General features: G+C 36.7%; 1 protein-coding gene across 1 annotated transcript in view; it reads right to left on the minus strand.

Annotated features, from left to right (window-relative positions):
* gli2b (GLI family zinc finger 2b) overlaps nt 1-10,244 on the minus strand; it is a 70,408-nt gene extending 60,164 nt beyond the window's left edge. Inside the window, exon 1 of the mRNA XM_063013210.1 lies at nt 10,201-10,244. The gene's annotated coding sequence lies outside the window, so the exon portion shown is untranslated. The remainder of the gene's footprint in view (nt 1-10,200) is intronic.
* Between the last annotated feature and the right edge of the window lie 5,863 nt (nt 10,245-16,107).

Raw genomic sequence — 16,107 nt, forward strand, 5'->3', positions numbered from 1 at the left:
AGTCAATGACATGTTTGTTTTAGCACCTCATCCTTTCCCAGAAGACCCACAGCTTCTGTTCAAGTACCCCCCCAAATCCTCCAAAAGAGGAATGCAAACACATTTCCAAGGGTTTGTTTGAACATCTTAACTCTCTTTCTTCTGTCACATGTTTTGGCTTTTAGTTTTAAAGCCAGGATCATTTCAATTACAGCAACCATCTTGAAAAAAAATTGGAAAGAAAAATTGGAACAAAAAGTATGAGCCTGATACCATAACAAAGATATATGCTGCAGCAAAAATGTTTGATGCTCATATCGCAAAGGCTATTAACAAATCAGGGAAAACAATCAGTGGCTAGCAGATGAAAAAGGTCAGTTTATATTCCAATACCAAAGAAAAGAGACAGGAAGAAAATCTCACTAAAATCTCCCTCACTCATATCACAGGCCAGTAAAATTATCCCAAAGATGATTCAGCACAAGATAACTGCCAGATTTCTGAAAAAATGCAGAGGAACAAGCGTTTTCATCCTAAATGTACGTTGGATTATTAAAAAAGCCAAGGAATTCAAGAAGGAACCACACGAATTATGGAAAGACTTCAGAAAGATGAAAATACCAGAGCATCTCATCGTCCTAACGAGAAATCCTTACATTGATCACCAAGCCACAGTCATGACAGAAAAAGGACAGACAGGTTCCTCAATTGGCAAAGTAGGCAGACAAGGTACTGGACAAAGTACTGTGAATTTAAAATCAAAGAAGAAGAACTGGTGGAGATTGGTGAGCATTCAGAAAACATAAGTAATATTCAATATGCGGATCACAGAAAACAGTTTGGGAAAATCCTTTATAAATTAAGTAAGAACATGAAACAATGTGGAATGTGAACTTTCATTGTGGAAAATCAACAGAACTTGTCAAAAGTGCCAAAACCTTTAAATACTAATGTATCACAGGAATACTTCACAGGAAAGTACTGGCTGTTAAATTTAGGTACGTAAATCTACTGACTTTTAACAGGTCAACCAATTTTAGTATATAAAATGATACCAAAATGACGATAAATTAAGATCTCATTAATAGAATGTTGTTACATTTTCCATGCTTTTATACAGCATGTCAGTTATAAAGACTGAATACTGGCTGTAAACGTTCTAAACATGTCACTGTTTCAACACCCTTCATGAAATTTGTATCTGCTCTCTGTCTTCTTCGTATCAGGATGAACAGCTGACAAAGCTTCTCTAATCATCTCCTTGTTACAGAGTTTAACATGCAGGTGGACAGCTGTTGTGTCATGGACATATTCCACCATGTAGAGACAGACAGTGGGGGACAGCATGTACACCAGTTTATTTCCTTTGTGATAATAACATTATTTAAGACAAAGTCTAGCTGTTAGCTGTTAAAACTACAGCACAGTTGTTGCAAAACCATGTCTCCCTATGGCTTCTGTGAAACAACAGCATTTAAATATTAAGCGTTATTTGAACCGGCACTTTTCTTCTAAAAGCTAATAGCATATAGCCTGTTTAACATTGCACCAATAACAGTACCCAGCTGACATTAATTTCGCTTGCCATTTAGCTTGGAATGGTTATTACACTAAAGATTGTGCGCATGCAGCATTTTCCCCTCTATTTTACCCAAGTATAATGGTTTTAATAGCAGTAAGGGTCTGTGCAGTGACCTGATTTGATCTGGAACCATAATAACCATTCCTCTAAAGCCTGTTTTATGCTTGTTTTCACACAGACATACATGCCTGTAGGCTCAGCATTTCACATCACTGATATCAACCAACAGCAACACTGGCTGGTTCTTAAAAATGTGTGTTGGTTCCCAACAGCCCCAGCTCCATCACCATTACAATGATGGTAGAACCTAGCTAAAACAAACCTTGGCTCTTATGTACATTTACATTCTATTCTAACTTTTAAAATTAATAAATGCAACATATGTGCACTCTGTCATCAGAAAATGTGAAAATAATTTGCTACAGAAAAATCACATTATTATTATAAGGTATTTGATTCTAGTACTAAAGGTTGGAATCCAGAGCAAAACTAAGCTGGAAACTTTTTCCATGTTTGTGCATCTGCATCCCATCTGCATATATTAAGAGATAGGTAGTCAGGGTCATACACCATACACTAAACATGTCACCTTTGTTTAATGTGCAGTGAAAATAGCCTTGCGCTGCACGCTTCAAAATTAGCATCTTTTGCTGCAAGTAGGCCCCACTTCGACAAATTCAACCCTTCCAAGACAGAGGGAAGAAGGAACAGAGAGAAAGAGGCATTTGGTATGTCTGATAAAATAGATGTCTCTATATTCCAGATGCGCTGGGCTTTCTGGAGAACCATTTGGCTCATCATGCAGGATTACTTACAGCAAGCAACAACCCATCACGCTGAGTAATTACGCCATGAGCTGTCGGCTAAACAAATGACTCTGACTGAACACTGAAAGGTCACACGGTAAAATCCTGGAGAATTCAAAGAGCTCTCTAACTCTCTTGCTGGCATCTGGAATGATCATTCAAATACACTGCTGTGGAGGCAAAGTGTCCTCTTACGGCACATCGACGGGGTTAATGCTACCTGCATATGCAGGAGAAAGAAAAAAGCACCAGCATTTTATGGTAGGTCAAAATTCAGCTATACCACTGTGGCTTGGTAAGGCTTAGAAAACAACATGCTGCTAACCTAATGCTAATGCTAGGTAATAGAGTGAGTTCCAACCATTTAGTCACAGAAAAATAAAAGTAATAATTAAATCAAACAACATTCATGACATCCTGTCTCTTACAAGTGTATGTAAACTTTTACTTTAACTATAGCTGCATGTTACAAAAATAGAGTAAGTGCTTCTGAACTTTAGTCTTGGTCTTAGTATAGGTCTCGGTACTGACCGACTGACTGAGGTGTTTTTTTACAACACTGATCTAATTAAAATAAGTTAAGTTAGGAGGCCCAGACTTCATAAATCTATTCTTGTGTAATAAAGGACTTTACATTCCCATGAGCTCTCTGGAGTGGCTAACTTCAGAGTAGATCAGGCTGTCATGTGGATGGATCACTGAATCAGTTGGCCTGATGTGTTGGTGGGGGTTTGTGGCTGCCTCAGTGACAGAATGCAGTGGGGGCAGGCATGAGAACCTGTGAAGAATGGCCGAGTGGGGGGTGGTGTTTTCTTTGGGGTAAGAGTGGGGTCCTATGGTTCAGATCAAACCCCCTGCTGGTCAGTGCAATATCCTGTGGGTGATCTCTGAGGGTTTGGTCAATGTCAAACAGATGTTGCGATTATAGCCCCCGCTGAACTTCAGGAGCAGAGGCTCTTATGGGAGGATCTGGCCTGTCTTTCCAAATCAGCCTTGAAAATTATAACCGCCTGAATGTGCCAAACATGGCTATTTTATAAAGTTACATGATGAGACGCTCTCCTGAAAGCACGCACCATGTTTTCGCCTCAGGCCATGGCCTGCACTGCAAACCCTTGGGGAGACTCTGTGTTGCTTCGACTGCTGTGTTTCGGCAATAGATAGTCTTTTCCTGTCGCTACCTTTGATCCAGGTTGCCAAATGGTGTTGTTGGAGCCACTTGTAGTTTAACAGCCAGGCGATGTTGTAAAAGTCCTCGTCTTGACGACTGAAGAGTCTGGACAACTGCATAAGCACACAAGTGTTTTAAGCATTTGCCACCAGCTCCAAAAGGTTTTTTGCATATCTTTTTAATCTGGTTTAGCTAGGTATATCTGGATCTCTTAAGTTCTAAAAAAATCACAGGCTTGATAGTGACTGCTACTTAAATACTGAAGAGTCAGATGGGTGTACCCCCGGGCAGTTTTCCCACTGATTTAACAGCGCTTGTAGCTATACACCACCATGCTGGCTGAGGAGAACCACAGTGACAAAAAGGCCTGGTCAGCCTTTACTCAGACATGGTGAATTGTTCCTGTAAAGAGTTTAAACTGGTTGGTGGTATCAGTGACAGTGGTGGTGGACTCCTGCATTAGACTGCTGCATTTTTAAAGCATGTTAAAGTTCTTTGGACAAACAGACTATAAGATGTGTAACAAAGTGTAACAAGAAATGAACACCATTTGTGTTTGTGTTAATCAGGCCTTAATAACACACCATTCTCAGAAAAAAACACTCTAATGTAGCTCTTGTTTACATGTATCACTTAATTAGCTCATTTTCATTTTGTACTGCAACAATTATAAGAAAATTTAATGCTTTATAATATAAGCAGTTTTAAATTGGCAGATTTATACTTATTAACCTGTGTCTAGTTGCTAACAGCTAACACATGGAGGGAATCTAATGTACACGTCGTCCTGGAGTCTGGCTGGTCAGGAGTCTGCAGCTAAGCTCTGTTTTGTCGTCTTTCATTTTCAGCAAATGAAGAACATGCCGTGTGAAGGTCAGTCTAGCCAGGTTTGTAAGCTAAAAAAAAAACAAGTCATACGGGCCCCAGAGAAACTTTCTCTTAGAATAACTGAATCACCGTTATGTAAACAAACTAATCCCGCTGTAATGCCTGGTCCTAAATTTATGTTATGCATGCTTTAACTAAGACAGCTGACCCTTGTTAGTGTAGCACAAACAGTTTGTCTGAAATGTGTACACTTCTATTCAGGGTGAAAGTGATGATGAGACATATGCAGACTCGCAGCTTTCTGCTGTCAGAACTTCTTTAAAAGACGGACCAGCGTTTGGTTATATCATACCTTTAGGAATTAATTAGGTCCTGAATCAAAGCATTGCATGCATTCATTACATTTACGGTAGAGAAAGTTCCTGGTGCCCCTGATGGCATCCAGACTTTAGATTGCAAAGCATCTTGAAGAGTGTGATGTCCTTTCATGAGGAAGTTGATTTCTTTGACTGTAATTAGACGCTGCTTGATGCCTGATTGTTCCGGCTTGATTAGGCCTGCTGCTTATTTTTTGGACGATGCTTTTCCCTTCGAGTGAGGAACCGACTGATCATTTAAATCTTACTCAGGGACTAAATTTGATGCCCAGTCTGAGTATGAAGAGTATGTCTACAAAAACTACTTGTAAGGGACAGTCCTATGATTTTAATGGTTCATTCAACATTTCTTTGTTCCTAAATGACTGGAACATGTACTAAATTTGAGTTCTTTTATAAGTATATTATAATAACCTAAGTCTATGCTCTTCAACAATGTGTCAGACTTCTACACCAACCAGACAAAGCAAAATTCCACATTGATTGTTGGAATGGAAACAAACAAGCTGCTCCTGCAGTTAAAGACATCTAGTTTAATGGGTGTTTGCTCAAGGTTCTAATAAGAAAGAACGGTGCTCATACACTCACGTCAAAGCCACATTTCCAGACACTTGATCAATGACAAACCAAAAAAGTTAGTTCCAGTAATTTCCAACTTAGCAGAAAAATCTCCTAAACAACTGAATTTATTTATACCAAATTTTCACCTCGACAGAAGCACGTCTCATGGTGCGCTCATCTTCCATGAAACACTTAACATTTCATATGGAGTTTATCTACGTCTCTTTGATGAGCGATTGCATGTGGTCGGGAGCTCGGGCTGCCAGAGAGAGAACAGCGCTCTTCATCAGAGTAAGCCAGTGTAGAAAGAGAGAGGGTTGCCTGAGGACAAATCACCCCTGACTGGCGCAGAGATTTCTCAGAGCAGACAAGAAACTAAAATATTAGTGTTCTGCTGGTCTGGGTTTATGGAACCAATTACATGTTTGCCCCTTTGGAGTGACTTAGCATGGAAGATACCAATGTTTGGTAGTAAAAGTCATAACAAATAACAAAATATATCCACTACAAAACAAACAAGATGGCATTATAACACCGAGAGAAATGAGTCAATGAACACAATCAAAACTTTTCTTTCGTGCATCAGCAGAAGTAGATAATGAGTCCAATATGGCACCAAGAAACAATGAAACCCAAGACATTTCTGAAGCCATTTATCCGAAATCAACTCAGTATAACATAACACAGATTTTCAAGGGTCACCGGATCTATTGAGACACCACAATGGAATGACTTCTCTAGAGGTCAGCTCCCCTTGGATTCCTCCATATAGCAGAGGTAAACTGACTTCATATACTCCAATGAGAAAGCCCATTGTGCTCCAAAGTCTTAGAAAAAAAGAGATGGTCCCCTGCTGACCTGGGCTCAAGGCTCATTTGCTCAAAGAAGTGTGGAGTTGCAAGTGAGTCTCTAAACAGTTCAGTCAACTGGTTCAACTATTTCATCTGGGAGATGTTTTGCCTCAAAGGTTTTGCCTGTTTCAATTGATTTTATTTGGTAGAAAAGAATAAAGAGGTTTACCAAAGTGTGCACAGGAATTCAGATTATTCAAAGTATAGATACAGCAGGTATAATATGTACTGCCCTCCTTTTATTAGAGATATAACCTGTGTTCTAAAAATAAAAATACACATACATCCACCTAAAATAAAAGTGCTTTAAAAACATTGACCAAAAACAACCCAATACATAAACTACAAGGGTGGCACGGTGGCTAAGTGGGTAGCACTGTCGCCTCACAGCAAGAAGGTCCTGGGTTCGATCCCCAGGTGGAGCGGTCCGGGTCCTTTCTGTGTGGAGTTTGCATGTTCTCCCCATGCCTGCGTGGGTTTACTCCGGGTGCTCCGGTTTCCTCCCACAGTCCAAAGACGTGCAAGTGAGGTGAATTGGAGACACTAAATTGTCCATGACTGTGTTCAATATAATCTTGTGAACTGATGAATCTTGTGTAATAAGTAACTACCGTTCCTGTCATGAATGTAACCAAAGTGTAAAACATGATGTTAAAATCCTAATAAACAAATAAACATAAACAAAACAAAAATGAAGTTAGCACAGAGGCAGAAAAATTATAAAGGATTTATAAATTTGAGGCAATAAGCACAAACACAAGTATCTGAATAAACCTGACAAAAATATACATATAACATTTTAATGTATTAGTCGTTTCAGTTCTAAAAAACTTTTAAGGGCTGCGCCCAATATTACAACCTGCGGCTTTAAGAACAAAATGTAATTTTGTGTCCACTGTGTAGGATTCTGAAGGCCTGTACAAGGGCGGGAATATGTGAAAATGGCATCGTGAGGAAGGTAAGAGGGTACAGCCCATGATCGCAAGCTCGGCCAGGCTAGCCTGAATGAGCTGAATGGGGTCCAGGCGCTCTTTCACATCCTTTTCAAACTCTCTTCAGCCTGACTGCTGGGACTCTTCATCACAAACAATAGCAAATGCACTAAAACTTTTTTCTTCCTTTTCTTATGCTAATGCCTGCACCCTGGCCCTCGCATTAAAAAAATCCCTCTCCCACCAGTGCTTTCGCCTCTTCCTCTAGGTCCAATTAGAGTTTTTTCCCCCTGCAGTTTGCCTTGTTCTGCCTCCTTGTCAGCTAAATTTCTAAGCACACAGACTTTTTCATTCTTCCCCCGAAAAGTGGTTTTTTTTCTTTATTCTCATTACACATCGTTATATAATGGTCACACCAAAACCACATGAATATAGATACCATAACAAACAACATATGAGAGTGATTACTGATATTTATTCCAAGCATTGTGGGATAAACCTTCAGTAAACAGAAAAAAAGATGTTTTAATTTGGCGAGCAAACGTCAGGCCTGTTGACTTAGATTATCAGGAATTTAAGCCAGACTACCAAATATTTATATCCAAAATTAACACAGTTTGACCATAAAGCTGCAAAAATGTCACCTTACAAACAACTCCTTTGGGAATGTTTGGTAGTTTCATTAATTTAATTTCATTTTTATTAACCATTTTATTAATGAAAATGCTTTATCACAGTGGGTCTGGTTCACTCAGAAACACTGATGCATGGCAGGAATTTCCTGTACAGCACATCAATTCATTGCAGGGCTTTGGACATAGCCAGTAGATGCCTGGCTGGCTGATAACACCACTGAGATTCAAACCCGGATCTCATAAGTGGTGGGCTAGCGTAATAGACCGCTGTGCCACCCGAGTGCATAACATGAACTGTAATATTGTAATGGGTGCAGGCAGCAAGTCCATACGCATTCATGTCATAGTCAAGTCGTGGGGTCTGTGTTGGCCCATGACTTAAGTCCAGCCCAACAGATCCTGACTATCAATTAATAGGCAAAACAAGGAACCTTCTTGCAACCCAATTGAACAGAATTTTGAAATTTAGGAAAAAAAAATTTAATGCATAAAATAAATAAATACAAAAAGCAGATCATTAAACTTTGTGTATGGTCTTAAACACATTACACAAACCATTTAAAAACCCAAAATTGTATTGTACCAAGCAGATTAGGATCTTGTGCTACATCTAGAAATCCCTCACAGTCAAACTAAGTTTCTAATAACACTGGCGCCTCTGCACCTTTCCCATCAGATCTGCTCCCATATGGATCAAGTTGCAGTTTGAAATTCCAGCATGAAGTCACCGAAAAGTGCAACACTATTTTGCAACAACAATTTTAAAAGCAGCCCATATCCAGAACCCATCTACTTTATCACATTCTGACACGCAATGCACTTTTAACTTCACAGTTTAGGATTATCAGAGTAGATATCAACACTGTAAACATGTGTGCTAACTTGGTTTTGAGTAGAAGGGAGGCAAATCAGACTCGAATAGCCAACTTTAACTACTGTATGCAAAACTATATAAAAAATGTAACTAATTACATGTAGCCTATTATGTAGTAACTGTAGGTTTATCCAATAAGCCTTCTGAATGGAGCAAAAAAAAAAAAAAAAGAGTGCATTCTGGGACAGATTTTACATTCTGCAAATATTTTTTAGTTTACATGGATGAATTAAGTTTGCAGTCATTTCTAGCATAAATTCTGAATGCAGAGTCACAAAAACAAGACTTTTACTGCCATATACTGCAAATTCATGTCAAGAAACAGTATTTGGGGAAAATACAGTATTAGCAAATCTGTATGAAAATCTGAGAGGACAACTGATTTGGTCCTGCAGCATCATCTTACCTTTTTATAAGTGAGCTGGCATGGAAAGAGCTTGTTTTTACAGTGTTTAACAAATTTTGGCTAAAATGTGATGAGACAAGTACATAAAATGAATACAAAAATGTAAAAATAAATTGGTTAAAATTACAAATTTAATATATAATAGTGGTACACTGATCCAGATGTCTTGTTTATTTTATTTCCTGTATTTATTAAAGTTTTGAATTAAAGCTTACACCTCAAATCAGCTTCATAGTCTAAATAATATAAGAATTATAAGGGTGGGAGTAGCGTGGACAACTTTGCAAACCAGCCAGTTAAAGTACAATAATAATATGAATAAAGGCATTACATACATATTGACACACTTTAACAAAAATAGAACTGAACTGAATTAAAGTGGGACTTGTTTAGTTATATACCTGATTAATTTGGTTTGAGATGAAATTGTAGTGTAAGAGTATTGTAGTGTATATTGTAGTAGTGTAATGTATTTTACATATGTAGATTTGTTATATTAGAATTTACAGAAGTACACTTTCTGATTACCAAGAAAATCAGTAATACATGTAAATGTATCCAGGATTGTTCAAACTTTTGCATGGTACTGCATCATTTAAGTTTCATGTGAAATGTACATAGGTGAAGTCTATCATATGTGCATACAGGTCTATTAAAAGGCTACACACACTATATTAGGTATGATAACCATGTATATACAGTATTTACACAAAATGTGGCTTCCAAAATAGCTGTAAAGATTTAAATAAGCGGTCTATGCACATAATGTTAATTTATCATCAGTCAATTTAATTTAGATTTTATTACTACTAGTACTAACTAATAACTAGTACTTACATTTTACATAAATGTAAATGTATAGAAAAAAACACTAGGCCTACATTTAATAAAGTGTTTATGGTAGTTTGCTTAACATGGAAATGTGTAAATACACAAAATGTAAAAAGTTTTTCACAGTTTATATGAAAGTACGTGCCTACACTTATAAATCTGGATGCACTTGATGGTAATCCTTGTCCACATTTTTATAGTTTATATAAACATTCTGGTAATATATAAAAAGGTCACAATAAAGAACTTATGTAAAACATTTAACAAAGTATTTATAAATGTATATAAATCTATAACATTCACTGTTTACTACACAATACATGCATGTATTTAGCAGTAGAAATGATTTAATCCAGGTGCACTTTACCTGGCTGTAAAAGTGGTTCAGGGTTCAGATATTTTCTCTCAACAAACAGTTCTGCTCTTCTTCACATCAAACTTTGGAGGTGCAGAAAGAAAAAGCCGCTCATCAGTCTCAGCGGGACACGAAACTCCATCCGAACTCTAAAGCCTCCAAACTTTACCGAAACTTCATCAAAACTTGATGCAAACTTTAGCGCAAGTTCAGCGGACTCTCCTCGATCAGTCGGTGCGGTTACGGTGCAGTCTGACGCGCTCGAGCATTTCCGACACGCGACTTCAAATCAGTGCGCGAACTTTTGGCGCTACTTGGTGTTTGTGCAGCAGGAGCAGCATGGCAGAAAGAATGTGGAACGCACTGAGATCGGACGCTGCGTGCTGGGATCAATCCGATCTCTCTCTCTCTCTCTCTCTCTCACTCTCTCTCTCTCTCACACACACACACACACACACACACACACACGCGCTCTCTTTTTCATTTGTTGTTCGAGATGGGCCGGGCTAGCGGAGCGCGTGCACCCACAGTCACTCACGCGACGCGCACTTACACGCGCGCAAGTTTTAAAGTTTGGGGTTTGTACTAACTGCTTCATCCTGCTTCATCACAGAGCAAACATTCCGAACACCAGGCGCAGGACATAAATACACCCCTGACAGGGCGCCAATCCACCAGGGTAACACAAACTTACACATTCAGTCCCCCACACCTAGAGGCAATACAGAGCCGCACTTCCACACTATGCATGTACCGATGTACCCGGAGACACAAGGAGAACATGCTAACTAATCACTGGCATAGACTAGATGCAAAGATCAAACCGAGGTCTCTAGGACGCATGTTGCTGGGCAGCACTCACATTACCAGTTGTGCCAAAGTACCACCAATGTCACACTCCATGTTTGGTGTTGTTTTTTAACCTCTTATTCTTTTTCTTCTTTTTATTAAACACACCCTCCACAGCAGACAGACCTCACATATGCAATTTACTGACAATTTAATCATTTCTAAGTACTTGCTGTGTATTTAATCTACATGAAAACATACATAATTCAATAATCCATTATAATAATACCAAAAATAGAACTGAACTGAATTTTAGTGGGACTTGATACTGCAGTATAATTGATTAATTTAGTTTAAGATAAAATAGTGTGCAAATGATTAAATGTAATTTAGTAAATTTTAGATATCTATAAATAAAATATTCAGCAAATGAACAGCGATTGTTAGGGTGTATTGCCTTATTTTTGCTTAGAAAATCAACAAAGCATGGATTTTAACCAAGGGAGTCCAAAACTATGACATATTAAAAAGTAACTGTCATAATATCAATCTAAACACATGTAACTTCATTTATGGTAATTAAGCTAAGACTAAATTGTGGATGCCAATTTGAGATTGTTTCACTTCACTTAAATTATTAATTATACTCAGTGTACAAACTGAATCCATGTTGCTTAATTGTATCATTTTCATACATCATATACCAATACTCAATTATTTTGATGCAATGAATTTCCTTCATTTATTTGGGTGGACCAACCCAAGTACTTTTACTATTTTGTTCAGTCATTTTCAGAACAGGATGACTGTCAGGTGTAAACAAGGTTCAGAATGTTTTATTATTCTCAAACGTAATTGTACAATCAATATAAAATTTTTGCTACATTTATCCACACATGAAATAAAATATTTTACTCATTTAAAAATATTGCATAAATATTCTCATCAATCTGTCATAGATTTGATGGTCTTATACAAACTGGACTTGATATCACAGGTAGTGTCACAAGCAGCAGTTATTACACATTGTGCACAACTAACATGAGTGACAGTTTAATATAAAACTAGCTTTTTAAAAGTTAGTACTAATTATAAACATACAGTTGTTACACAAATTATGTGAATTAATCATTAACTTGGATCCCCTTTTCCCTACTCGCTACAGTAAGTAACACAGATGATTAATCTAAACACCACGTGAGAAATAGAAGGGAAGGGAATAATGGCTCTACCTTCTGAACTTTGACCCAAAAAAGTTTTCAAAAACTGTTCAATTAATTTCAAAATCAGATTTTTCAAATAAAAAAATGCTCGAAATCTTCATCATCAGATACAGAAATAATTTTGAATGTATTTTGTTGTTCGTAAGTAATGCTTTCTATATGTTTTATAGTTTAATGTATGACGAACTTCAAAGAGAAGCATAATCTTCAATGTTTCTACATGCTAACAAAGTTCTACCTGCTGCATCAAGGACCATTTATTATAAAACTGATATTCAGACCTTTTTCAAATCAGTAAAATCAAACATCAATTAGCCAGACTTGATTGAGACTGATTAAGACATGAAATACGTCTTATACATGTGTATGTAAACTTCAACTTCAACTGTATCTTTAATTTCAAATAATTAAAAACATCACATTATTTGATAAACCTATTTTAAAAATTGGATCAGTAATTAAAATGCAAATAAAAACAGAAAGAAGTGATTTGTAATTATCACAATAAATATATTATTTATAACTTAATTATTTTTTGTAAATATTTACACATTTTTTATTTGATACCGGCAACATAATGTTTAAAAACAGTTGGGAAATTTGTGAAAAGATTATTTTTACTTGGAACTTTTCACAGGTGGTGCTATCCTAACTGATTCTAAAGTTATTTACAAGCAAAGCTGGTAGAGGTTCAGCATTTTGTCTGACTAAGTGAATTGTAAAACATTTTACAGCATCAAGGACTTCAGAGATTTCAGCATCTACCATACATAACATCATTAAAAATCCAGAGAATCCAGATGAATCTCCATATTTGTCTATATCTATATAATAATCTCTCTATATAATATTCATCTCTTTATACAGATGCACACAAGAAAATAACATTTATTAAAAATTTAAATATTGCATATCCTGTCTTGTTACTGTTTTAAATTAATACAAGTCAAAAAGGGTGTGAAAACTGAAGACAATAATTATTGCAGTTTTGCAGGTGGAATTTTTGCCTGTTTTTTGCCTGGAATTAGCCTGTTGTCTAATTCTCCACTTCCTGATGTGCCATACATTTTATTAGCAGACAGATCTAAACTGCAGACAAGCCAGTTAAGTATATGTATTCTTTGTCTACGAAGTGCAGAATGATGTCTTCAATTTTCTTGCTAAAATAATTATGAACTTCACATTTAATGACATTGCCTTAATGGCAGCATATGTCTCATTAAAATCCCAATATACACCTCTGTGTCACTGGTACCTTTACACATACTGTATGCAAGTCACCTCTGCTGTGGGCTTTTGCTAAAGGCATAAAGAACTTGGTGTGCATTGTTTACCAATATCAAGCTAAAACCTGGACTTATCTGACCCCAATGCATGTTCTCAGTCTTTCAGCCTGTCTGAGATGAGCTCAGGGTCCAGAGAACTCAGTAATGCTTCTCTCTGCACAACATATTTTGGCTGCATTTCTTAATGCAGCAGCAGTCTGTGTTAAGTGACAACAGTTTACTCCTGAGTCCATGTCGCTATATTTATCATAGTAGCATGATGGTTTCTCATGAAATAACATCTGAAAGCTCAAAGGTCATAGAAATTCAGCAGTGGTTTCCGGCCTTGTCCTAAACAGACTAAAATTTCTCCAGATTCCCTGAACATATCCCCATAAATGGTTGATAAAGAATGACCTAAATTGTTTGCATTTAAGACCTAAATGATCTTGCATAAAGAAATGTTTTTTAACTGATTAAGAATTCTCTTACCAAGTTTGGCTTGAAGTATTAAACTACAACCTATTTTTGTTGTAAAGACTGAGCTTTTGGTTGATCCTCCTTTTATACCCAATTATGATTCCCTAACCTGTTACCAGTTTACCTGCTTATTGTTGAATGTTATAAAACAGTGTAATTAGAATAGTCTATAGTTAACTTTTAACTCTTATTTTGCTCCTGTCTTGTGTTGCAGGTTACAAATGTATTAATATATTTAAAATACAATCAGGTTGGTCAGTAATGTCTTTGTAATTTAGTAAGTTAAATAAAGATTCATGAGAATTAACAAATCAAAGATTGCGTCTTACAAAATGGCCCAACTTTTCTGAAAATAAGGTTGGTACATTCACAAATGCAAAGTTAATAGACATTGTGGTACTTGTGGTTTCACAAAAAAAAAAAAAAAAAGTGTTGATTGGAACAATAAGTCTGGCCTAAAATCAAGCTTGTTCTAGTTAACCTGAATGTAGTCAAGCAGCCAAGATTGTTAAAGGGAGAGAAAATTAGTAAAACCTGAAACAGTACCAGAAATGAGCGAGATGCTAAAATAATTTGAAGAGCTCAGGGAGAAACAGTTTTTAAAAAATAAGGAGTTGCAGTCATCCCTTACGGTAAGGTATGACTAAATTGACCTAAAATGACCTCAGGTAAGGGATGACTGCAACTCCTTATTTTTTAAAAACTGTTTCTGCCTGAGTTCTTCAAATAATTTTTGCCTGAAATACCTGCTTTTGCATCGATGAATTATAATCAGTCTCAGACTGATTATAATTCATCGATGCAAAAGCAGGTATTTCAGGCAAAAATAAAATTCATGTGAGTGTAGAAGAAAATCACTGCTAAGCAAGAAAACATCAACGTTCATCTTATAACAACAGCAACAACAACAAAAAGCAACTATATAATCCCTAAAGGTTTGGAATAATGTTGTTTAAAGGGATAAATCAACACTGGAACTATCAGGACAGCGCGGGTTAAGTAAGAAAAAGTTCTGAACTGATGTAAACGAGCGGCAGATTTAAATAAAACCAATAGAATCCAGCGCCATCTATAGGACAAAGATGCCAGAAAAGTTAAAATTTAGGGGTTTTAGCATCTACCCATTATTAAAAATACAGAGAATCCAGAAGAATAGCATGTAGAAGGTAAGGCAACATCAAAGGAGATCCTATACTTCTTATCACCTGAAGTATTGTCGAGCAAAAATTAAAAATATTCACTCCCCCCAACTACACAGACACAGGGTTGATAGGGCAGAGCCAAAAGTAACATTCAGTGCCATCTATAGGACAATATGATAATAAAAGGCTGCACGAGGTGGTACGCCAGATAATCTCGGAAAAGTAATTACATGCACCGAAAAAAAATAAAATAATAATAATAAATAAAAAAATAACAAAATGTGTAAATTACTAATAAAATTCTTATAATTCTGTTTTAATAAAATCAGTTTAATTAAAACAAATCATATTCAAACTAATGTATTATTTAAAATATTCGGGGCTACGCAGACACCGTACTTCATTACGTCTATACTTCACGTTATAACAACTATAAACTTGTTTAATTCTGTTAAATCTGATTATTTCATTGTGCTTATGTTTTAAAGCAGAAACAAACACAGTCACATCTCTGTACAAGAGAGGATTTTTCTGAAACTTAATGAAATGCAACCACAGTCTGCCTCTTCCCTGTAGTGTTTTTGCCTTTTGAAATGAATCTTTCTCATTTAAGTGATGTTTGAATTAGGCCTACATATAACGCAAATTAGATGTTAATATCGAGGGTGTCTTACCTAGTTTACCTAGTAGCGTGAAGGTTACGGTACTGGTTAAGGTACTGGACTAGTAATCAGAAGGTTGCCGGTTCAAGCCCCGCCACCACCAAGTTGCCACTGTTGGGTCCCTGAGCAAGACCCTTAACCCTCAATTGCTCATTGTGTAAGTCGCTTTGGATAAAAGCGTCTGCTAAATGCTGAAAATGTAAAAAATGTAAATGTATATATATATACAGTATATATATATATATACACACACACACACACACACTTAATTAATGTGAGCCTTATGTGGTTCTGTGATGAGAAACATAGGTGGTACTTGGAAGTTTCGGTTTGATAATTGGTGGTACTCGGTCTAAAA

The sequence above is a fragment of the Trichomycterus rosablanca genome, chromosome 17, assembly GCF_030014385.1.
Source record: "Trichomycterus rosablanca isolate fTriRos1 chromosome 17, fTriRos1.hap1, whole genome shotgun sequence".
Classification (NCBI taxonomy): Eukaryota; Metazoa; Chordata; class Actinopteri; order Siluriformes; family Trichomycteridae; genus Trichomycterus; species Trichomycterus rosablanca.